The 16,879-nt window shown below is 38.9% G+C and overlaps 2 protein-coding genes across 3 annotated transcripts in view; one reads left to right on the top strand and one right to left on the bottom strand.

Annotated features, from left to right (window-relative positions):
• Window positions 1-13,557, bottom strand: part of PAFAH1B1 (platelet activating factor acetylhydrolase 1b regulatory subunit 1) — a 56,258-nt gene extending 42,701 nt beyond the window's left edge. Inside the window, exon 1 of one of the 2 annotated variants that reach the window (XM_026710141.2) lies at window positions 13,110-13,557. The gene's annotated coding sequence lies outside the window, so the exon portion shown is untranslated. Of the gene's footprint in view, window positions 1-12,749; window positions 12,943-13,109 lie in introns of those variants that run through there. The other variant, XM_087926274.1, reaches the window with a different exon arrangement.
• CCDC92B (coiled-coil domain containing 92B) overlaps window positions 1-16,879 on the top strand; it is a 358,816-nt gene that overhangs the window by 211,332 nt on the left and 130,605 nt on the right. The window lies entirely within an intron of this gene.

Genomic DNA, 16,879 nt, shown 5'->3' with positions numbered 1-16,879 from the left:
ATCCATAATGCAGAAACCTTGCTGAAGCTAAGATCATGGGTCCTGTCAGTGAATGTTACTATTTTTTCCAAAAATCCCAGACAGCATTACATGTAAGTCCTCAACTTACAACCATTTGTTAGGCCAGTTATGATGGCATTGAAAAGAGTGACTTATGATCGATCCTCACACATATAATCCTCACAGCATCCAAGGATCACATGATCACTCTTTACAAGCTCCCCAGTCAGAAAAGTCAATGGGGGGGACAGGACTTAATTAGGATACTGGGCATAATAGCATTTAAAGCAATAAAACCCAAGATCATAAAAGCAGAAAAATATAGTAAAAAAATCATGTGAATAAATAAAAATGATTAAAAATACACTGTAAAGAACTGCCTGTTGGCAAGCAATATGTAGCCATACTTTCATGTATCTTACTATAGCATTATTCCATGGTATCTTTCAAAATGAAAACCTAAAATTTGATACAATGAAACTTATTTCTATGTATACATGCTCAGAATTGTGCTGCAGACAGTTAACAGTTACTAAAATTCAGTAATTGTGTATAAATGCTACAGATGTATGTTAATAAAAGAATGGGTTACACCACTTGAAACTAAATATTTTTTTTAAAAAAAAACAACTACTGTGGGATGTAGATTTATCAATTGCAGCTCATATTCTGATCTTGGATTCTAAGCTTTAAAAAAAAAAACAGCTGTGTTTACGCACATGAATGTAACAGCTGAAGAGCCTCTCTTCATTCATCTCTTCCATCCATTTTCTACAAATGCTTAAAAGAACAATATTTCTAGAGTAAAACCCAGTTAAAATATCTACCTAATGAACTGATTCACATTAGTCAAATGGGAATCAATTCTGGAATGGTGACTTTCATTAAAATTATTCATAGAAATTAGAAAGAACATAGATAAACCTCAACTTATAAGAGTTTATTTAGTGACTTTTCAAAGTTACGGCACTGAAAAAAGTGGCTTGTGACCATTTTTCACACTTACAGCTTTTACAGCATCCCTATGGTCCTACGATCAAAATTCAGAGGCTTGGCAACTGATTCATATTTAGGGCAATCGGGTTACTAAGTTAACAACTGCAGCAATTCGCAACTGTGGCAAGAAAAGTTGTAAAATGGGGCAAAACTCACTTAACAAATGTCTCACCTAAGAACAGAAATTGTGGGCTCAATTGTGGTCCTAAATCGAGGATTACCTGCATTCTTAATCTAACCATAACAAAGATTAAGAGTGACCAGAAAACAGAAAAACAAGTGATCAAAAATGGGGTTTATTCACATTTTTTTTTAAAAAAAAGAATCATTTTCCATAAAACAGTATAAAAAAGGAAAAATACTGAGGTTTTTGGTGTTTTAGATACATTTCTGTCACTTTACTAGCTCCGTCTTCTTGTTTGTTTTATTACATTACTAATTACACAAATTGAAACCAATCAGATGTTTTGGAGATCAGAAATATAAAATTTTACTTAAAAAAAAATAATAATGGACAATTGTGGGGGAAATATATACAATATTCACTTTTATATCATTGTAAAGCCATATTGTTTCTTAAATAAAATATTCCTTATATAACTGATTGAGCTTTATGGAAGATAAAACTGTAAAATTTTAAAATACAGATTTGTATTACTCTGTACAATACAGATTTGTAGACTGAATTTGCTTTAAAATGTTTTAATATTTATTAAAAATAAAGTTACAAGGTATTAAAGCTTAAGGAATGAACATACAATGTATTTTTTGCAAACATGTGGAGGCAAGTATTTCATTTGAACTCAGAAAAGATACATTATTACAGTAAAACAAAAAAAGATATTATTTAGGGTTATAACTGTATCAAACAGATACTAAAAAGCACCTGAAACACTGTAATCACTAGCTCCTGAATTTGAATGCTGCCCATCAGTAATTTGTACTTCCTCTAATCCTTATCATGCCATGTAAGGTTGCCTACATTTACAAAAGCTTCCAATTTTCATGTTAATTTATTTTACATTTTTCAAATATAGACTTTGTGTCAAATCTCAATAATTTAACATAAATTAAAAGTAAACAATGGGAAATATTTCAGAATCTATTTTGCAATTGCTTAGAAAATATTGTAAAACCTCTAGAATTTTTTAAAACTATAGTTGAACTACATTTCCCATAATCAGTAACATAGCCAGTGAAAAAGATGATTTTAATATATAGATTCTACCTAATTCAAGGCCATCAATACCACCCTATAGATTTGCAGAGCCCATAAGACACTGTTCTTTCATTCAGGTTTCTTGTACAAAATGAGCTAAATGATATTCCCTTCAGCAAGTAATGTATACACTATCTATTTATAGCATTTATAGACCACTTAAAAAAAAACTAAGTCATCCACATAAAACAGCACTATGGTAACATAAAGGAGCAATTATTTCTAACAGTGTTAAGGACACCAAGTATCTTTGTGGAGAAAGTCATAATCCCTGGAGACTCCCTGAAGAAGCCCAGTTTTAGTAAGCTTTTGAAAGGTGGTAAGGGAGCCACCCTTCCTTGGGTGGGGGGGTTATTCCAAATGAGGAGAACCCCCCCGTCCCCAATGAACCTCTTTGGATTGGATCCGAAAACAGTTAGAAACTTTCAACCTTCAGTTCGCTCAGACTCTGTAGTCGGAGACGAGATGGAAAAAGCACATTTTGGAGATACCCAGGCCCTGAGCCATATAAGAATTTATAGGGACAGCACACATTTTTATTTGCACTTGGAAACACAACGGTAGCCAAAGCAGCTCCCATGGCAACAGTGTTACGTGGCTGTAATTAGCATACGCATACAGGCTACTGCATTTTTCACCAGTTGAACTTTATGGGTGGTCTCCAAGGAGGGCTCATATAACTAAATTACAGTAATCCAAACAAGAGATGACAAGGCACAAGAGATGGTTAGGAGCGCCTCTTATTTCCATAAGGTTGCAACAGATACATCAGTCTAAATTGGTAAAGGGCCTTCTGGCCATAGCGCCCCCCCCCCATGCCTGCTCTATCAGCCTGAGTAATGAGTCCAGGACCACTTCTAATCGTACAATCCCCAGGGGAAAAACAAATCCATCAAGTGTCATAATTGGCGTAATTCCAGAATCGCTAGATTTCTGGATTTATGGTAATCCAGTTCCTGTCCTGCTGTTAGACAAGGCTGGCCCTGGACCATGTTCTCATACGTTTTTGGGAAATGATCAGTCAGAACCTAATTCAAGTACTGTCTTCATTTCTGGGCAACATGCTTTAGAGCAGGGGTTATAAACCCAAAAGTGTTCTTATCCAACAAAATACGTATCCAGCGTTAAGCTTTCAGATGCTAAAATGTGTGTGTGTGTGTGTGTGCATGCAGGGGCAGGGGTCCCCAACTGCTGGTCCGTCGACTGGCACCAGGGCCGCAGCATGCCAGCAACTGGGCCTAACGAACAAGTGAAGCCCCATTCATGGGATGCAGGCAGCCCACGAAACCACACCCCCTCCAGTCCCTGGAAAAACCTCTCTCTGCAGAACTGGTCCCTGATGCCCAAAAGGCTGAGGGCCACTGCTTTAGAGGATGATTCAGATAAACTGGTACAAGTTCATAGAAGGGCAACAAAGATGTTAGAAAGACAGAAGTTAATCTGGGGTTGATTACCCAGCATTTTGGTAGGTGGTAACTTCACTGCATGAGTTCAAACAGCAGTTGAATGGCCACCTACTATAAATATGGTTTTCAGTACAGAAAGAAGGCTCGGAATTGATGATCTATATAGATCTGTAGATAGATCTATAGATCCAAATCTATGATTTTACGAGACTCCAGACAATGTTTCATTTTCATTTGGTGCAGAAGTTAGGAAAAGCCCTATCAATCTACGATTGTGATGGATAACCAATGCAGGATAGAATTCCAGCCGTATTTTCAGGCAAAATTCAACAGTACTTCTTTTTGATAAAAGCAATAGTGCCACCATTAAACAGTCCTTGAGTGACCTACAATTTTCAGGAAGCCCAAATTTGTGCATGTGTCAACTCTTTTGTGGGAGCCACATTGGCTGCCAATTTGCTTTGGTGCAATTCAAGGTGGTTATCACCTTTGAACCTCCGTATGGCTTGGGGCCAGATTATTTGAAGGACTGCCTTTCCCCAGCAATGTCTACTCTGCCCACAAGAATGGGGAAGGCAGGGCATGTTGTCCCCCACCTTGAAGCTTTTCCAGAAGATTCTGAAGACAGAAGACAGGTCCTATCAACAGACCTGAGATTTCAGGTTGATACGAAGCGTCAATCAAGTGGCTGGTTCGACTGTTTGTTACGATATGCTGTGTGTGTGTGTTTTGGATATTTTAGGGCACTGTTTTATACTATGGATTTTTAATGTCATTCAGAATCAGTGTGAGCTGGGTGGCTGTATACATTTGTTTAATAAATATATAAATAAACCCAAGAAAGAAAGTTTGATTGCATTAATCACTGATCACCAAGTAGAATATTTTAATCAGTCTCCTCACATAGGATGTTCAGTTGTGAAGATGGACATGTTTAATAATCATGATCTCTCTCTTCAGGCATGGCAGTTTTTCAAATATTAATAAAGTATTTCTATCCATGTTTGTCAAAAGAAACTTTTTTCATTATAAATCCATTTAATACATCTCTATACTGTTCTTTCCACAAGGAACTCAACATTGCTTTTAATCTTCTGGCAGCTCTATGTGGTAATGCTGATATACTGTGTTTAATGAAAACATCAGTTTAAATTTAGTTTATATTAACTACAGAGAAAGACATTCATTTCTCAAATTAGAAATAAGCATGACTATCAAGAAACATAGATACCTCTTCTTGTGGAGAAATATTTGTATCCAGAAAAGTTTTTGCAGTTCTATCTCCTATTTTATGTAATAAAAATATATGGATCTGCATCTTCCACCTTCAAGTAACTGATATTGGTTGGCATCTTTGTATGTGCATAGAAATATGCAATACAGTATACACAGAGATTGACCAATCCCATATCTTTCAATTAAGTAATTAATATATCTTATTAATAATTTATTAATATAATTTATTAATTATATTAATATAATTTGAACAATTATGCCTATCCTATTCTTTCAATAGACAATGCAACATAAATTTCATTGCCATACCATTATTACTATTATTAATCTTGGAAACATTCTTAGTTCTGCTTTTGTTCTCATTAAGTGAAGCTTCATTTTTATTAACCAAGTCTCAGAGTCTCCTAACGAGTATTTATTTTTCCTCTTGTATAACATAATGAATGCCTAGGTTAGGCCAACATGAGCTAATCTGGAACCTCACCTTAATTATATTATGCATATGCTACAAGTACATCACTAGACAGGATAATTTTAGGTTAATAAACAACTTCCAGAATAGAAACTCAAGTCCACAGCCTTAACCAATGGCCATCTGATTAAAGGATATAATAACCTTGAACATTTGTGGTATGCAAATTTTTTTACTTATTTCATAAGAAGTAGAGTTCCAGTCTGGTAACATACAAGATAAAAGGATGTAACCTGACTATTCTATTCTGATGTGTTATCATTTTTAATTTCTCTTTAATCACTCTAGGTTTGAATCTATCATCCCCACCGTAAAATTTTAAGTGGCTAATCTGTAAATAGTGTTAAGACTAAGATACTTTTAAAAAGAGAACTATTTAGTTATATTGAAGATCAAATAAACATTTTCAGATCTTTCCAGAAGGCAAGCATTTTTAATCACAACCTCTTATGTGTTATTCTTCTTTTAGAGTTCCGAAGACAATTTGTAACGAATAAATATTGAGTTGTATGTCTTGGAAGGATATGTACTGAAAACATGATAGGGAGACTAAACCGCAAAGAAATAATAATAATAATTAATTGCTTAACAAAAAAGAAGTCATTTTTTTATCCCGTCTTTCATTCAGGTACTCAAGGAAGCCTACCAGTTCTCAATTTTTCCCATTAACAGCAATACTGCTGTCTTAAGAATTATTGGCTCAAGTCAATGGGTTTTTACAGCTCAGGATGGCCTTATCCTCCCACACTACACACACCCATGCCTTACCTAACACTTTAACTGACCTACATGACATTTACGTATTATATTCCATAATAATTCTCTGAAATACACTTTCATAAAGGATTAGGAGTATTCATACAGAGTATGTCATATCACACTAATTTATATGTGCAGACTTGGACAGTAATTAAAGAATTGTCTTGAAATGGTAAGCAAAGATAAACTGTAAAATTAAGAAATGGTGTAGTAGTTCATACAAAATTTAGCTTTTTGTTTTATTCTCTACAAAGTCTTGCATCATCTCTCAGTCCTCAGATTACAATAGTATAATTTTACCTTCTAGTGAGAAAACTATCAGCTGTACCTATGACTTATCTTATAGGGCTGCTTCAAAGGAAAATATGAATCATACAGGTTTAGAATAGTTCCCAAGAAACTGAATTAAAAGTACCTAAGAATACAGCATCACACACGCCAGAAATATTTTGATAATAATTAGGATCCATTCTTTCATTAGGGGCAATGCTCCATACTTGGAATATCAGCATATAATTAAGTCAGGTAGTATCATTTCCACCTAGTATCCAAGATAAGGTTATTATAGTAAAGCTAGTTGATCAGGACATCTACAACCTTTGTTCCTTATTTGCCATGTGTCACATCACATATAACCTACCTATCAGTAGGGATGGGGGTGGGGGAAAGAGTTCAACTGTGTATTTCTCTGAGTGCGAGTACCTTAGGCCAGTTAAAAGAGAATCCATGCAATTAGTCTGCATGAATTGGCATCTATGAAAACGTATTCAGATGAAATTTATTAGTGAACTGTCAAAAAAACCAGTAACCTGTGTAACATAAGAGTGTACATTACATTAAACATCTAATCAGACCAAAACATTTAAAATATGTATCAGTTAAAATGTCCTTCAACAAAACCAGAGAAAAGATAGAATAATCAATTGTAAAACCATCCAAGTATACAGTAAATACCAGTATAAGGAAAAAACAATACCTGAGCAGAAGGAGGCATAATTAAGCCATATTATGGAGACATCACAGGGATACATATTGTCATCCACATTAAAACCCTTGGACTTTAAGTGCTATATGAGAAGCTGCACTTCAAAGCAGTGTGTGCAGCACCCAGGACAAAAACTAATTTAAAAATATTTTTATGGATTTTTCAAAAACCTTATCTAAAATATTAAGCGTTCAAATGTAAAATTATAACTTCTAAATATAATCTCTTATCTGCTACCATGGAGACTTACCAGTAGAAACTAAACACTCTAAAAATGCAAAAGAAAGGAACAGTGAAATAACATTTGTTTACTTGTTTACTTTTAAATTTTGTTGGGCGCCCATCTTACCACAGGTTAACTTTGGGCAGCTTATTAAAAAGGCAAAATTATACAAAACCTATGCAAAATGCAGTACAATTAATACAATTTAATATTGTGATGGTTGTTATTGTGTAACATCGTGGCAAAAACATTATCAAATACCTACAATAAATAAGCTGATTCAGGTGTTAATCATGCCACAAATGTACAGATAATGAATTACTGCAATATGGTCCATACCTTCTGAAAATAAAACCTACAAATAACTTCAGATAACATACAGTATTCATGTTACATCAAACAAAAATAAACTCCTACTATAAATCATTACAGAATCTCCGTCTATTGAATAAATTGTATTTAGAGATTTAAATCAAATCTACTCTTGACAGAAACTGAGTTTTTTGTTTATGTAACTTAATTATTTATTTAGAAAATTTAAAAGGCACCCACTTCTTTAACAGCTGTCTTTTTCAATGTAGTTTAAATAGTTAATTCGATTACTCTTTAGCATATATTTAATAACTTGTTTTCCTTCTGTCACATTAAAATTACAAATTGATAACAACTTTTCGAGATCTCTGGGGGCTGCATCCAAAGCTTTTAAAGGCCACATGGTTGCCTGGCAGTCTGAGGTTGTCTACTGCATAGTATAGAAAATAATTAAAATCTAAATATTGCATCTAAAGAAAGTGTGTTGGACCAAAGGAAATAATCTATGTGATCAAGTATGGAATATTTGAAATTGCAATACTTTTTTGAAAACCGATTTCCCATAGTATTTATTAAATCTCAAATTCTTATTTTGCCCACGCATGCACACTTTTTTCTTGTCAAGCTCAATAAGGGAGAATACAAATCTCAAGGTCAATTTGCTTTGTTATCTTAGTGTTATCCTTTGATGTGGGCATCCTAGTAAACAACTCCTCCACACCACAAGCCATTGATTAGCAAGTATTCCACAACAGATTTTACAACTTACTTACTGATCAACAATACTTTATACTGATAAGAATCAAATTATTTGGTCTAATATAATCTATGTATGTTCACCCTTAAGAACTGAATTTTCCATGACAAAGATTGGATTTCAATAAAAAAAACACACCATCCTTCATTAGGCAACTATAAGGAAAAAGGAAATACGTTTACCATTTCATTGCCCACACCCTTTATCCTTGTATTTGGCCATGCTCTTTTAAATTGTGTGAAGCATTAGCAACTAGCACCTAAAATTACTATCTCATGACTACACTCAACTCAGTCACGACGACGAAGAGCCATAGCTGCAGTTTGGAAACCTACCTACTAGCATGTTCGAATAAATGAAAGTACAAACTGACAATATGGAAATATGACATATTCTTTATGTAAATAACATTTTGATCTTTAATTTCAGACTGAAATTACTTAACATTAGGTGAACAAGTGAAAAAATATCCAGGCCAATTTTGAGAAGGATGCTCAGACAATATCCCTGTTTTCTAACAGTGGCTGGTCACTTTAATGCCAGACAAATCAAGATCCACCCTAAAGGAGGAAAAAAATAAATACAGAATCCTACATTCATCTGATTTCTGTATCACTAGACTCCTCCCTAAAGAACAGACTTCATTGTTACTGCAATTACTATTCCCTCCACCGGGCAAAAACACAAGCAGAAGGGGGAACGCTATGAAAGGGTATCTAGCTGTTTCACAGCTTCTGCCTTACTCCACCCAGTTTCTCCTTCGCTCAAAGGCTGTCCTCGCCCTCCACAAACACAATCCAACTGAACAAGAGCAACAAAAACATTCCTGATGAACTAGCTTTCTGATGAAAAAGCAACGGCTAAAAAGGTTTTCTTTGTTCAGCATCTCAATCATTGCAAGAATATTCTGAACCACTTTGAATATAACTGGGTATCTTTTCGGACCATTTAATTATGTACATTTAGTAGTAAATTTGAAAATGGAGGTCAATCCCACTTTTTACACACATTACTGTGTGTGCATACGCACTGACTGCTATAACCTACAAAGATGCCACTCCACATGTTAAAGAATTTCAGAAACATGTATGCGCAAACAGGTTAGTATACCAAGAAAATTGCTGTTTGAGCAGTTAAGAGAGGGAAGAGGGGGGAATCGAAATTATATTGATAGATTTGAATGACCAACTAGAAAATTGCCAAATAAGTTGAACTGCAACAATCAAATCCTACTGCAGCATTAGCAAGACAGATTTTTGCTATCAAAGTAAGGCAAGGCAAACCGAATGCAATAGTATTATATATATATATATATATATACACACACACACACACACACACACACACACACACACACACACACACACACACAAATTTTATAAAAACTACAGGTCACACCAACTCTTCCCCAGAGGTCAGGAATGAAAGACGCCACAGAACGTAACATTTAAAAAGCTCCTATTTGAACAAGTTCCAAGGAAAATATACCAATATTATCTCCCCTTCCCCTTATGCAACCAAAGCAGGGTTTGTTTGTTTGTTTTTTAAAAAAGAACCACCGAATCTTTAAGACAGTAGCAATAAAACGCTAGCCCCAATCTCATCTCCCTGTTCTTTATCTTCCACTACATCCTCCTCCCATTTTTGCTGCGGTTCAATCTGGAGCTTTGAGCCACCTCCTATCAATGATTTTTCTCTTGCTCAGTCACTGCAGGGAGAGGGGTGGGAAAAAGGGCCTCTTGTTGGAAGATCAGATTAGAGCTGTCAGACTGCTCTGTATTTTGAAATCCTCAGGCCCTTTATTACAGCACACCAACACATTAACCTTTAGCTCTTCTGTTTATTTGTTTAAACAGTTATGCCACCTTGCAAACAATAAATCTCCTCCCATTTTTAAGAAAGGAAGAAGTTAATGAACAAAAACAGGAGGATGGGTGAAAAAGAAACGGGGGGGGCACACATCCTTTCTTAACCAGACCACCCTTCTTTATTTGGCTTGTAATAGTCATCTTAGTTTAAACTCCTCCACCCTCCTTTATTGCTAAGTCACCATGAGAAAAACCCTACTAGGAAACCCAGATAGCCAAGTAAGAGAGGTGATGGTAAACACAGAGAAGACTCCTTAAAAATATGGAGCTAGATACAGTACTGCAGCATGCTGGGTCCATGGGCTGGGAAACAAAGCTAATGGAAACACTGGGCTGAAAAGAAAAAAAATAACAGACTATGTGGAGGAGGAAAATAGGAAGGCGAGACTAAATTATAGGCTGGCAAAGTATGGAACTGGAGCATTGGGAGTGGAGGATGCAGGAAAAACGAGCTGAGTGACAACGGATACGGCCGTGGTAGATGTAGATCTGGTTATGTGGAGTTGAGAGAAAGCTGGAGCAACACATAATACAGATATGTCAAAAAATAAATAAATAAGGAGCTACTTGGGAAAGGCTGCATACTAGTTTAAGGAAGCTGGGAATAGCTGACTATAAAAGCTATTAGCTGTCTCAGCCAATGCACTAAGGTGTGCTTACTGTGCCAGGAGTTAAAAACGCCAATGCTGGGAAGCAAAAGGCCTAGAAGCAAGGCAGTGAAATATGATTTCAGAGTGACAAAGCAGTTGCAAGATGAAAAAATAAATAAAAAGCACAGGGAACAGATGAAGCAGAAAAGCTTTAGGGATGGAAAACATAGGATATTGGCAAATTAAGTCCCCAAAGGTAAGCTAGTAAGGGGATTCTGAGAATAAATAGTGGAAGATGGCCATCACTTACTACTTAATTAGGTAAAGAATGAAGAGGTGTGTACAGAAAGGGAGGAGAAATGCAGGGAAATAAGATTGTATGTGATACAATTAAGGGACTTGAGGAACGGTAAAGGAAACAATCACACAGTATATTTAGGCTGAAGGGGAATTCTGGGTCAATGCAAAACATGTTCCAAGTTACATCAGAACATATAAAATATAACTCTCAAACCTTTTAAAAGATAATAGCTATCTGTTAAAAGGGTTATATACTGATAAAGGAATTCTTCTAAAGTTATAGGAAGCAAGATGAAGAGAAAGAAGCTGTTGTATTATGTTACAAAGAATAAGATGCATCCTCACATACACAGAGTATTGTACAGTCTAAAGAAAGGCAGAAATTGAGAGAGACCCATTTTACGTACTATTAGAAAGTGAGGAAATATTCCTTGTCAAAAAGGTACACAGGAGAGTGATAAGGGATATTTAAGCCCCTAGAAGCAACAAGGTACATCTACAATCCTATTTAAAAAGTCACTTGTCTACCTCTCTTTAAAAAAGAAAGACCGATAAAATGAAAGAGAAAATAACCTTTATCTCATTACAGACTGAAAAAGGGCAATCTACTAAGACACCTATGCATATGGGTCACGACACTCATCTACACCTTATTGAAAGGCTGATAGGAAGCAAGATATAACTCATCCCATAGAGATTGGGTCAGTGGTGGAGGAGAGCCAGACGGAATAAAAAACGTGGAGGCTGCTTTGTGTAGAGTAAGAGAGATGCACAGAAAGCTTCAAACAAAAAAGGAAGGAAGGAATGAGGGAAAAATAAAAGGTCTGCTCAATGAAGACTAGAGAAAGAAAAAAAAGGAGTGAACCAAGGACCCAAGGAAGAAGGAAAGGACCCAGGGAAGAGGAGGCTGGAGGATGAAGGAATGGTGCATGGAGGATGAATGAAGAGAGAGAAAGGTATAAGGGTAAGCAAGAGAGGCTGGGAAAGGGGAAAATGGGGGGGGGGGGAGACACAAGAAGTCTGGTTAAGACAAAAAGATGTGCAGCAGCACAAGAAAGGGAGGGGGGGACACCATCTCCACACAAAACCTTAACCCCTTTTGGTTGCTTCCCTCGCCCAGCCATGCTCTTTCTTGACTTGCAGAGTCACCCAGAGAAAAAGAGGGAGGCTGGGAAGTGGGCCAATAAGGCCAGAACAAACAGGAGAAGCTGGGAGGTGGGGAGGGGGATCAGAAGCAAGAAGGATTGTACAGCCCCATCCATGGTAGAGCCTCTGAAAGACAGGAAAGATAAGCCGCGTTTTGTGTTGCTGCTGCTGCTGCTGCTGTTGTTGTTTTAAAAGAACGAGGCAAGGAGGCTCCCGCAATCGTTCGGCCGGGCTGATGGGTGTTGTAGTCCAAAAGCATCTCTCCTCGCCCAGCCAGCAGGAAGGCGTGCAAAAAAAAAAAAAAGGACGCCGTTCGGCAAATGACAGCAGGGAGGAAAAAGGCGAGCCGGAGAAAGAGGGGGAGGAGAAGACCCCCTACACACACCGAGTGCGCGAGACCTCCAGTCGCCCCCGCGCCCCAACCCCAATCCCGACAACACCCCCCTCCCCTCCCCGCCGCGACCGAGTCAATGACGGTACCTCCAGGTCGCTGCGATCCGGGGAGGATGGAGCGCAGGCGTGGAGCCGCCGGGTCGGAGGGGGCGTCTGAAACCTCCGCCCCCCCACTCCCCACGCATGGCGGTGAAAGGGGGGTGCCGAGCAGAGCCCCCTCTCCTCCTCCTCCTCCCGCCCCTTCCTTCCCCCCACCCCAACGGGCGCGGCGGCCATTTTGAGAGCGAGCTGGAAAGCAGCGGGCGAGGGAGGAGCGGCCGCCGGCCGCCAGGGCCTACCGCCTCAAAGCCCGGGGAGAACCAGAGCCCGCTGTCCCGACAGCTTCCTTTTTTAACCCTCACCGACAACCCTCCGCCGCCCCTCCCTCAGGACTGAGGCCGGCCTTACCCGAGGAGCCGCCGCTGCTGTTGCTGTTGCTGCTGCTGCCGCCGCCTACGAGGCCGCTCCCATCTGCTCGGGTTTGCTGCGTGTGTGGCGAACTGGCGGTTTCGGCCCCTCCTGCGAGGTGAGGAGCAGCGGCGGCTTTGGCCCGGCAGAGGAGGGGTCTCGGCCCCCCTCCTCGCTCTCTTTTACCGGCTTGTGTGGAGAAAGAAGATGGAGGAGGGGTGGAGCAAAGGCGGCAAGCGGCGGTTTCGTCGAAGGTGGTGGCGGTGGTGATGATGATGCTGATGGTGGTGCTGGCCTTCTTCGTCTTTCTCCTCCTCGCGGCGCCGACAACGACTGGCTTTTCCGCCCCGGCCGTGTCAGTGGCGCCCCGGCCGCCAGGAAGGAAGGAGGGAGGGAGCCGGAGCGAGAAAGGCGAAGGAGGGAGCAGGCTCGGCCCGCTTCAAGCACTGCGCATGTGCGGGGAGGGGAGGGGACGGGAGGCAGGATACCATCTTGGGGAAGCTCTAAAGCGCCCCGCCTCCCGGCATGCCTTGCGACGGGGAAGGAGCCGGCGGCTGGCCGGACTCAACTCCCGGCAGCACCGGCGGCCTGTTTCTCTCAGGCCGTCACTCCGGCTGCCGCGTCTCGGTTGCCCCTTCTGTTCAACCGTCTCTTAAAAGGAAAGGAATAAGTATTTCAGCCAGCTTTGTAACTCAACGCCAGCAAGCACGCGTTCATTAACCCTTTCGCTTGAAAAACCATATAGCCTCGTTTTGTTTACTCGAGATACGTCGGGACTTCAAATCCCAGAATTCCGAGCTAATGCGGCTTTTTCAGGCAGCAGGTCGAGCCTGGCACAATGTGGAAGGCAGCAGGCTGGCGTGTATTAGTCTGCGGTATAGCTAGGCCAGCTCTCTGGCTGTTCATCCTCTTCTTCTTTCCTGCAGTCTGTTCCATTTACAAGAAACACGGAAATAGCCAGTCCTGAATTAAAAGTGCACAGTGGCAATCCCTATTGAAACAACCTGGAAAGAAAACAGGTACAGGTATTGGAACAGGGCCAGAAAAGCCTGGGTTAAACTCCCCAGCCAGCCGTGAAAGGTTGCATTATAAAGACAAAGTCCAGTTGCCATTTAAAAAAAGCACTTCTGGGACGATACAGTTTGTGCATTGCTTTTTAAACCAAGGTATGTTTAAACTCTGGTTTTGAATCTTGGCTTAAAGCAAGGCATGAATTCTGGAAGTTGAAATCCACAAATTAGAAGTTGCTAAGGTTGGAAAAGCACTACAGTAATACACTTTGCAAACTACAGTTATTGGGTTTTACAGTAAAACCAGACAACAGTAAACTAGAATTCTCCATTAGAAGGGGATCATTTGAAAGTGTTGGTATCGGTACCACTATTAACCTGCCATTATATTTCCATTTCCATGTAGACATTTGCTTATGAATAATACTATTATATTTAGAACAATAGGATATTTATGAAAAATTGTATGGATGCCCAACTCATTCTCTGTGACTCTGGGCAGCTTGTGAAGATAAAAACCTAATATAAAATAAACAGCAATACTGTTTCCTCTGCTACACCCCCACCCCCCCAAAAAAAGTTAATCAAATAAGTGACTTGATGAGCTCCATCCCATGGCTTCCCCAGGTCTGTTGGCAAAGCCTGGTCTTCAGGATCTTGCAAAATAGTGTCAAAGTGTGTGGCAATCTTACTTCTGCAGGGAATGATGTTCTACATTACAGGGGTGTCAACCTGCAGGCCATGCCTACCCCAGCTCCCCAAATACAAGATATGTCATGTGACATGATAGAGTTTTACACCTGTGTTCTACTAGGAGGAAGTCATCACAGAGAAGGCCCTTGGTCCCATTAGATGCATCTCCTTAGGAAAAGAGACCAGCAGCATTTCTTGCCTCCCTGTTCTGATAGATCAGGTAACTGTAACTGGGAGAATATAGCTCTTCAAAAAAACTGATCCCAAGCCATATATACAGCTTTAAAGGTGGCAATCAGCACCTTGAACTGGACTCAGAAGCAAATCCCCAGCCAATGCAGCTCCTGCTGGAGAAATGACTCATATGCACACCTAGGCCTGAAGAAAACTATGCAGGCCACTGCCTTTTATACTCCAAAATCAGGATTATATTAGCCATCTTAATTATTCATAATTAACTTGCTGATAGTGAGATTGTACCATCTACTATTTTGTGTTTTTGTGTGTGCGCGCACATGCACATGCGTAAGACATAATTGAACAATCAGAAATACATTAAAGCATAAAAATAAATTATTTAAAAGCGTCCTCAGGAGGGTTACATACTAAAATAAAATACAAATTGACACAAAATATTAAAATTGATCACAAGTTTAGTTTAGCAAAATAATCTCTTGAAATCATTAAAGAAGCTTGCCAAAATAAAGAATATGACCCTAGTGAGCTTAAAATCTGGCATGTGACCCTAAGATAACATAGGAAAGTAGAAGGCAAGATTGAGATAAAGCTGCCTTACAGTATAATATTTTGTAGACTATTTTAAAAATTACAAAACCAAGGCAAGCTCTGCCAGATTATTTCAGTCTTAACAGAGAACACACTATAAGAAAATTGGATAGGGAAGGTAGAAAAAAGAATAAAAGTTAAGTATGAATCAAAATAGAAGCAGTGACAAAATTGCCTTTTCCGCTATTATTTAATCTTCTTCCTATACAGCAACAGGTGATTAACAAAATTTCACTCAACTTTTAAGCTTACAACACAACATAATTATATTTTATTCTGTTGACTTTGTAAACAGCATAGAAAGGGCTGTAAAGCACTGTGAAGCAGTATATAAGTCTAAGTGCTATTGCTATTCACTATTATACTCCTCCACTCATACATTTTCAAAGCCAATGTAAAATTTTGAAACTTGTTATACACATAAACAATATGTTGGCCTTTGGCAAAGCATTGAAACTACAGTAGATTTTTGCCATCAAGTCTAGGGCATGAAAGTGTAGGTAAAATCATTGGTTATATTGATCGTGTAATGTTTGATTATTCACGGTTGCTATTTTATGCTGTCTCGTTTTTGTTTTTAATCACTAGTTGTGTTTTCATTTATTCTTCTTTTGTTTTAATTGTTAATCTAGCCAGGAATTTTGAGTACTATCTTAGGCATGAAAGCTGGCTGACTTTGGGCCAGTCCCTCGCTCTCAGCCCAACCCACCATACAGGATTGTTGTGGGGAAAATAGGAGCAGGAATGAGTACAGTGTGTGTTCGTTGTTTTGAGTTACTTATAAAAATAATAAAAGTGGGATAGAAAAATCTAATAAATGTATATAAGATTGGCTGCCTCATAAATTCATTACATAAATAAACTCATCAAATGACTCCAGTGTTTGTAGTTTTTGTATCAAAATAATCAATAAGAAACTGTTAGTTTAAGTTATGGAAAAATCCCAACACTGCAATCTGGAAGAAGGAAAAATGGAAAGGGAGATCTTATTTTTAACAAGTACAGAGTGGAAGGGAATCAACCAGTTAGTGTTTTTCTTTCATATCTTGCTTTTTCCATGCCCTCCCTCCCTCTCTTGATTTGCTTATTTATAAATATTGGGGGGGGGGGGGTTTGCCTCCAAGTCAGTGTTAACTCCTGGCAACTGCCTGAACAAGTCCCTGCAATTTTCTTGGCAAATGGTTTGCTGTTGCTTGCTTCCTGGTGCTAAGAGTGATTGACTGGCCCAAGGTCACCTAGCTGGCTTTGTGCCCAAAGTGGAACTAGAACTCACAGTCTCCC

This window comes from Pseudonaja textilis, chromosome 1 (assembly GCF_049901715.1).
Source record: "Pseudonaja textilis isolate UNSWEBS1 chromosome 1, rPseTex1.2, whole genome shotgun sequence".
Lineage (NCBI taxonomy): Eukaryota > Metazoa > Chordata > Lepidosauria > Squamata > Elapidae > Pseudonaja > Pseudonaja textilis.
This window is presented reverse-complemented; position numbering and strand designations above follow the sequence as displayed.